We start from the raw sequence: 9631 nt of genomic DNA on the forward strand, positions 1-9631 counted from the left end.
TTATGGCCCGCTGCAGGAGTTATTAGACATTAAAAATCTAATGTGTGGGACTTAAATGTATTGCGCCTCAAAATAGGCCATAATACCCAGTATCTGCATCTGGTATCTGTCATATTTCTTGTCCTAGGTAAACAAGAGCAATTAATACAAGCAACTTGTCTCGTGGTGATAGATTTGTAGCCGTGCAGGGAATTATAATTTGTGTAGAAAAACAATCTTCCATGACCCGCGGTGAAACCCAAACAGGAGCATGAGAGAAGAATAAAAGCCAGAGAAAAAGAGAAAGCACACAGTGGCAACACCATTCAAGTAGCGCTTTCTTTGTTTTGTCAAATTAAATGACCTCTTTTTTACTTCGATAAAATCAACTGTAGCTGTGTTTTACCTTTTTACCCACTAAAACTAATTTATCAACCAGACACTAAATCCACAACACATTCGCATATTGCGAGAGCGCCGAGACCGTTAGTGCAACTAAATGCATTGCTTTAAAAAATAGGGTGACAGAAAAGGAAATAAGATGAATTGGATTAATGTCACAGGAAGTATAAAACATGTTAACTCAAAAGCAAGCATTTCTACTGTATCAATTTGGGTAACTGCCAAAGTTAGGCCCAACATAAAAAGGTTGGCACCTTAAAATAGCTATATATAAATATACCTATATATATATATATAGTATATTCTAGGGCAGTTTCAGCTGTTCATATGCCTATGAGCATAGTCATGTATTTTGTTTAAATTCTTCTGAACCGAGGGTTAAGTCAGTCAATGCAACGCAACTGTCTAGACAACGTTTTACCATCGCGAGACTTGAGATTCAGTTCTTCTAGTTGTGCGACGCTCATGTCTCTCTGCATGGACACTGGTGAACGCAGTCCGTGTCTGAGCGAGACGCCAAAACAACGCCGTGTATCGTCTAGAACAAAATCAGCTGGGATTGGGAACTGACCTGCAACTGGAGCCAAGTAAAGATCCTAAAGAAGATCCCTTGTTGTGTGTCTCAAAATACCCACGCACCTCCATCCCACTGGAAGGACAAGCATAATATATATATATTTATAGACCACCTCTTTGGACCAAAATTTGGACTTTTGGGTCAGACCATGGTGTGAGGCCCCTTTCACACCTGCAAAAACCTATTGGTTTGGATCAAACTGAAAAGTCTGATAGTCCGGACCAAATGAAGCAGGTGTGAAACCTGCGAATACAAAAAAGGCAAAAATACACAGATCTGCCTCAAAAAGCCACGGCCCTGAAGGGTTGCAGTCATCAACTGTCGAGTCCGAGCCAAGCCTCAAGTTGGGGTCAATTAAGAAGAGTCTGAGTTGAGTCCCCTTTGCCTGAGTTTGAGTCGAGTCAGGAGTCCAGGACTCGAGTACTTGAGTACTCCTATAACTGCCTATTACACATACAAGTAGTCGGAAATGTAATGTAATGTATAAATGAAACTTCTGAGGCCTATTTCCTGAATGGTTTCATAATAATTATTTTTATTTCATGAATGATGAATCGAAGTCAAGTCATCATTGCCCCAGGCCAAGTCAAGTCTGGAGTACATAGCATAGCCGAGTTAAGTCACGAGTCCAGAAAATTGCACATCGGACTTAAATTCAAGTCCAAGTCCAAGTCAAGTTGGAAGTCCAGCGATTTGAGTTGGATTGGAGTGACTGATTACACCAAGTCCGAGTCCAGGACTCGAGTACATGAACACAAACCCTCGGGCGAATTGCCCATGGTAATGGAAATGCAATTCTCTGCCGTGCTGGGCTGACATGCTGAGCCAAACTGAGCCAAGCCGGCCAGCACGTGTCTGAAAAAATAACATAACACAGTTATTCAACGAAAGAAATGAATGGAGTAACTATAAGTGTCAAGTGTTTCTTTGAACTGTGAGGGGTCCACACTTGAAGGACCAGACATCGGATTTCACTCAGAAAGAATAATTTATTTTGACCAGTTAGAAGGGTACAAGTATGTGGGTGAACAGGCACTGGTGAACAGATAAACAGGTGAAGCGCCTTCAAACACAAAAGAAATGAAAAACATTGATTAAACAGTTGTTTTTTTTTACCAAAACAGGAAGGTTAAGAACTTTCTACAAGACACACAGATCAAAGTCAGTATAACAATAGGATAAGGCATTTAACTTAGAAGACAAGTATGTTTAAATCAGGTAAATTTAACAAAGGTTTACACAAAGATCCAGAAAAATGACTGATACGCGTACTTATAACGCGTTGATTGAACTGGGCGCGAGTTTCTGATTGCCCAATTCAGTTCACCTGCTACTCAAATGTCCCTGTGGTGGTAAAAAATTATGTGTTTCATATATTTCATCTTCGGTTTACAGTCAGAATTTTTAGGTTTACTTAAAACGTTTTACTGGAATTTTCCTAATGCAACAACTTCCCAACACAGATTTTTGATTAATGACACAATACATTGCTTTGGCAGACGCGTCTGCCAGATTAATGTAAATGAACATTTAGGGTACAGATTGATGTGTTCTCACAAGAAAATAACAGCATGGTCCTTTGAGAATACTGGTGAGACCCATTGGTGATACCTTAGTACACTGGTGAGAACATAGACACTGGAAGAAAAAACAAGATTTTCAAATTACTCTTTAATGGAATGAATAAAAGTAACAAGCTCCCCATTGAAAGACAAATAGACAGAATGGATGATGAGATTCAACATATGGGACCAAAATATAAAAAAGCTTTTCATTACATCGAATTAAAACACACATTGGCGCATTGTCATCAGTATGAATGTGGAAGTCCCCTGAGGTGACAATGCAGTCATTTTTTTAATTGGAAATGTTGGGTGGTAGCTCCTTCAATTATGCTATGTTTAACTTTGGTCGGGTCAACTAGTAGCGTAGGGGACACAGACTCGCTATCGTTGTCCATCTTAATATTACGCCATCTAAAAGCCGGGGATTTCTGCGTCAGTATCGGACGCTAAGAGCCACGGACCAAGGGTCCTTTATTTTTTTTGTACAATTAACTTTGATAGGACAGCTTGGTGAGAAAGGGGAGAGAAGGGGGAAGACATGCTGGAAATCGTCACAGGTCGTATTCTAACCCTCAACCTCTGCATCGAGGCATAAAAACATGTCTATGTGTGCCGGCTCTACCCACTGAGCCAACCCGGCCACACAAGCGTCAATATTTTACGAGTTGGGTTGGTTGTAACGTGTTGGTTGTCCAGCCAGGTCCCAGACTGTGGTCTTGGCTGTCCTGTCTCTTTGTCTGTTTTCCCCAGCCTACAAGCATGCCACTCGAGTGAACTGATAATTTATTTACGTTTCATCCAGTGCATGCAAAGATAGGTTTTAGCCCCCTTTGGTCCTGAATGGAAAAAGTTTGAAATGGGTGAAAGGAGAATAAAACAGCCATTGTATCCAAAACAGTAATTACTGCAGCCTTAATGTGAGTCAACCTGATTTCCTATCCACTGGTCTGACTATCAGACACCTGGCTGGCATGGATTGAGGAATTTTTTCAATGTGATGGTGGAAGAGAAACAGCGAGACAAAAAAACATTTTAAAAAGCATGTGTTCCATATTGCCCTGAGCATCTGCAGGAGCAATACAGGCTGAGTAAAAAGGAGGGTTCCATATTAGACAGACATGCATCCACACTGACCTTTCAGCCCCCACCAGTGTAAAAACATACAGCATAAATGTTCATTGATGGTATTGTTTCTTCCAAGTAGCATGCTATTAATATATCTGCCTAGATTTTAGGATTCAAGAGTTAGTTTTAGCAATTTTGTGTGAAATTGCATACACAAAAATAGGAATGGTGCCACTTCCAGTCCACAGCAGTGCAACATGAAAGGATACAAACAGTTCAATCAAGAGAGTCTTCATTTGAATAAAATAAGTTTAATGAACACTGTGCATAATAGGTTGATATGGCTTTTTCAATTAGGCTCCATTGCAATGTTAAATTATAAAGGGGTATGGAGGCCATGGATACATGGGAATGTCCTACTAGACACTGGTGGAAGGAATGAAGGGATGAAGGAAGCCTGAAGATCTGGATGGATGTGATTTGGAGCGGGGCTTCTGATGATGGAGGAGCCCTGGGTGCTGAGAATGATGAGAACTGGAGGTAAGCGCATCGATTTTGCCTGAAATGACAACTTACAGCATCAAAGAGTTGAAGAGATTTAATGATTAAATGCAACAAAGCGATAGCTCACAGGGATTGTGGCAAAATCTGGTTGGTTGAGTAACCGCCCACATGTAACTGATGACAATGCAGCTGATTAGGTTGGGAGAGAGGGAGAAATTAGTGTAGTTGTCCACCTGACTGAACTTGCACTGAGCTGCATGTGTCTTAGATATATCCCTTAAACAATACAACTAAAAAACAGTTAGAGGTCATTAAGGTGCATTTACAGAAGGAGAGGGGGAGAGAAATAGCTAGAAAGCTTCAGAGAACAGACAGCTAGCGGACCGTGAGGAGATATATTCTGTATTTTGTTGCATTGTAATGTAATACATGTGTGATGACAATAAAGTTGAATCTAATCTAATCTAATATTCGCTGAATTTAAAAAAGTGTATTGTGTTAGAATTGCAGACTCCACCTTTAAATTCAAAAACTCAACCTCTTATATGTCGTTTTTATCTAAGTTGAATATTCTGTGACACTTTTATTTGATAGGTTATTCAGGTATTATTTAGATGATTAGATAAATTTGCGATTGCATGCACCAGCCTAAGAGCTGCCGTTTCGCCCCAGGCAAGAGACACCTTCGATAGAGATCATAGAACCAGCGCATGTAGTCCCGCCTTCAGAGAATGGCTGACAGGTGGCTGGAACGTGCAAATGCACTTTTCCTTTGCTATTTCATTTAGTCCAAAAAACAGCATGACAGCATGGACATGTAATTACAACTGGGTGCCAGGCTTTTCCATTTTTTAATTTGAACACTGTACTACACGGTGAAATCAACTTGCCAGTGTCCTGCCGACTCGGCTATCCTCCTCCACCGCCCCTCCCCTCCCTTCTGAAGTGAAAGCATCTGACGACCAAAACCTGTAACACTTTGTCTACACAATGAGTCTCTACATGTACATAGAGAGAGCAGCACATGAGTAACCGCTTACATAATCAATGATAATAATTTACACTGTTTATTGATCCCCAGTGGGGAAATTACAATTTACACTCTGTTATTACACACTTCAAACAGGCCTGTACTACACACACATGCTCAGGTCCTATTCACCCACAAATGGAGAGATGGCAGAGTGGGGGGGGGGGGCTGCCAGTGCTGGACCAGCGCACAAAACACACATTGGCACATTGTCATCAGTATGGATGTTGAAGTCCCCCGAGGTGACAATGCAGTCAATTCTTTAATTGGAAATGTTGGGTGGTAGCTCCTTAAACTATGTGAAGCTATGTTTGACTTTGGAAGGTTTAACTAGTAGTGTAGGGGATACAGATGACAGATAGAATTATTATTACGGCCTATATGAGCAGCAGAGAATGTTTCAACCCCCAGTGCCCGTCCTGTGTACACAGCTGAACTGTACAGATGACGTTTCTATCGACTGACCAACACATTCTCACTCCCTTTGCATCAAAAAGTGATGGTGCCTTTGGCGTTGGTTTTTCCACAAAGTCACCTTTAGAGTCATATTTAGACGCGCTGGGTCGGAACCCTTGGCGTCACAGTTGGATGCTCTGGTACAGGACGAACATTTAACTGACATGGACCTAGACACTAGACAGTTAGCTTTAGGAAAAGATTGTGGGTGGGGTTACAAAATGTATCTTTCAGGCCAGAAGCGGAACACAAGAGGAACACATAACAAAGTGTGGCAGTGATTCACCACAGCCCCCGCCTGGGCAAAGATTTGACCCTGGGACTCCACAGAGCAGAGATACAAGACCTCAACTCCCCTTTTCACCCGTCCAGCCCCCCTCTAACCCCCAAACCAACCCCGCAACCTTTGAGGAGCCATCGCTTTCTCCACTCACCCTTTCCCCTCTTTTGCCTACCCCCATGTTGGACTTCACTGACCACATGAATCACCTGGTAGAGGCTGGAACCAAATATACACCCCTTCCTTCCCCCATCGCTCAACCCCGGGCAAAAGTAAAACACTGGGCTCAACCCCGGGTAATAGTAAAACGCCGGGCTCCTCTGCCAGGAGGTAAAAAAACTCTATCCACTCAAACTGATAAAGACGCTTGTGTGCAAAATCATGTAAGCATGACCTGATATGTGCCGGGCCTTGGCTCCAGGCCTAGAGACACTCATGACTTTTTCCAAGACAAGCCCGGGCCCTGTGGATTCAATTCTTCCTCAATTTATGTTGTGATAGGTAATAGAAAAAGAATGGTGAATAAGCACTTAACCGCAAACTTAGCAAATTTAGCATCCATTCCTCGTCAGCTACAGCCTGTTGCAAAAAATGAAAACACACTAACACTAGCCTTACTAAACGTCAGGTCTTTGGCAGGAAAATCATTTTTAATCAATGATTTTATTATCAAACACAATCTAGATTTTATGTTTTTAACTGAAACCTGGTTAGACCATAACAGCGCTGCTATTGTTATTGAGACAGCTCCCCCTAACTTCAGTTTTATGAGCGAGAATAGAGTGAATAAGAAAGGAGGGGGAGTCGCCATTTTGTTTAATGACTCCTTCCACTGTACGCAAATATGTTATGGAAATTTTGCTTCTTTTGAATATGTTGCTCTTCAATTAAGATCTTCCCCTCAAGCGATATATCTAAATATCTACAGGCCACCTAAATATTGTGCAACCTTCATTGATGACTTCACTGAACTGCTGTCAATAATCTGCATTCATTTTGATTGTGCAATCATTGCGGGTGATTTTAACATTCATGTTGACAGAATTTCATACGGTCAACCATAAAAACCTAGAGGACATTATACAACATCTGAAATCCTCCTCCTGTTGCCTTGATATTCTACCAAGAGGTGTTTTCAAAAATGTTTCAAATTGTTTGGCTTCTGATCTTCTACAGATTGTGAACATGACAAGACAGATTGTCTCTTCTTTCAGGAATCTTTCCACAGGCCCTGAAAACTGCAGTAATCAAGCCACTCTTAAAAAAGAACAATCTAGACACATCACTAATGAGCAGCTATAGGCCAATATCAAACCTTCCGTTTTTAAGTAAAATCATTAAAAAAGCGGTTTTTCAACAACTCACCCATTTCTTATCACTAAACAACAGTTTTGATACCTTTCCGTCGGGTTTCCGACCACGCCACAGCACTGAGACGGCTCTTGTCAAAGTCTTTATTGACATCCACCTTAACACAGATAGTGGCAAAATCTCAGTCTTAGTATTACTTGATCTCAGTGCTGCATTTGACACGGTCGACCATGACATATTACTAGACCGATTGGATAACTGGGTTGGCCTTTCTGCCTCAGTACTAAACTGGTTTGAATCCTACTTAAAGAATAGGGATTACTTTGTGGCAATAGGTAATTATACATCTGAACATACAAATATGACGTGCGGAGTCCCCCAAGGCTCCATTTTGGGGCCTCTTCTTTTTAACATCTACATGCTTCCACTGGCTCAGATTATGGAAAACAACAAAATAAGTTACCATAGTTATGCGGATGACACACAAATTTACATAACCTTATCGCCAGGGAACTATAGTCCAATACAAAAACTGACTAAGTGCATTGAACAAATTAACGACTGGATGTGCCAGAACTTTCTGAAATTAAATGAAGGAAAAACTGAGGTGGTTGTTTTTGGAGCAAAAGAGGAACGATTAAAAGTCTGCGCTCAGCTTCAAACAACAATGTTGAAAACAACAGTCAAAGCCAGAAATCTTGGTGTAGTCATGGACTCAGACCTGAATTTTAACAGCCACATTAAGACAATTACAAAGTCAGCCTATTATCACCTTAAGAATATATCAAGGGTTAAAGGATTTATGTGTCAACAGGATTTGAAAAAACTTGTCCATGCTTTCATCTTCAGTAGACTTGACTACTGTAATGGTGTCTTTACAGGTCTCACTAAAAAATCAATCAGACAGCTGCAGCTTATTCAGAACGCTGCTGCTCGGGTCCTCACTAAGACCAAGAGACTGGATCACATCACTCCAGTTCTGAAGTCTTTACACTGGCTTCCTGTGCCTCAAAGAATTGATTTCAAAGTACTTTTGCTAGTTTATAAATCACTCAATGGTTTAGGGCCAAAATACATTTTTGATCCGCTACTACACTACGAACCACCCAGACCTCTCAGGTCATCTGGGACAGGTCTACTTTCTGTCCCCAGAGTCAGAACTAAACAGGGTGAAGCAGCTTTCAGTTTCTATGCTCCTCATATCTGGAATAAACTCCCAAAAACCTGCAGAGCCGCTGTTACTCTCAGTTCTTTTAAATCAAGGCTAAAGACCTTTCTTTTTGATGTTGCCTTTCTTTAAATTATGTTCTTTTAATGTTTAATTTCTTATGCTGCACTGTAACTTTTACTCTTGTGTTTTATGTGTCTTAATGATTCTATTTTTAATTCACGTGTTTTATCTGTTTTTATTTTTTTAACTGTTTTTATTTTTTAACTGATTTTGTGTAAAGCACTTTGAATTGCACTGTTGCTGAAATGTGCTATACAAATAAAGCTGCCTTGCCTTGCCTTGCCTCAACTGTCGCACTAAATGCTTGTTCTTGTGGGAATTTATCTACTGAAATTGTTGGGTTGTTGTAAATTATAGAATGTGGTCTAGACCTATTCTATCTGTAAGTGTCTTGAGATTACTATTGTTAGGATGTGATACTATAAATAAAATTGAATTGAATACTTGAGACGCAGTCACAAACTCTTGGTATCTGACTCCTATCAATCTATCAATTGCATTGGTATTTGATTGAAATATGTACTGTAGAGTGTATTCCGAAATAGTAATGAGTAATAAGTCAGTCATATTAATGACCAAGTCAGAGTCTACGGATGTTTTTAAGACGCATCTTAAGAAAAGCTTTTATTCTCTGACTTGTTGCCGGTATTCTGTCTCTTGTCTCTGAATCGTGTTCTATTTCCACCATATCTATGTATACCAATGCTTTGGTCTTTGTGAAGCACTTTATGAAATGAACCTAAACTAATAGAGGGAGATGCTTTTCATTTTCTAAACATGGACTGTGAAAGCGGGAGAGTATGGGAGACCTTGTATTCATCATGTTGTGGCGTCAGCTGGAGAAGCGAACACTGGGAATAGCCGATGGTCTTTTGGATCTCATTATGGGGAACAAGAATCATCTCTGCTCAGCCAGCACAGAAGCCCAGTGACTCATATCATCTTTATGATTTCTAGCATTATTATAATAAAAGCACAGCCCGTTCTTTATGGCTGAACCCCTCCTTTATACCCCCAGTGAAGACACGTCTGTGTGGACGGCAACATGCCCGCTACTGGAGCGGTGGACAGGTCATTAGTGAAAGGGTTTGGCTTGCTTTTAACGTGAAGCACTTGAACGTCAAGCTCATGGCATATAAAGAAGGTGATGACCCAAAAGTACATTTTTAAAAGATCTTTGATCAATTCAATGGCAAAACCATTCATAGAGAGTGTATAGAGTAAGAAAAAT

Source organism: Etheostoma cragini, chromosome 6 (genome assembly GCF_013103735.1).
Source record: "Etheostoma cragini isolate CJK2018 chromosome 6, CSU_Ecrag_1.0, whole genome shotgun sequence".
NCBI lineage: Eukaryota > Metazoa > Chordata > Actinopteri > Perciformes > Percidae > Etheostoma > Etheostoma cragini.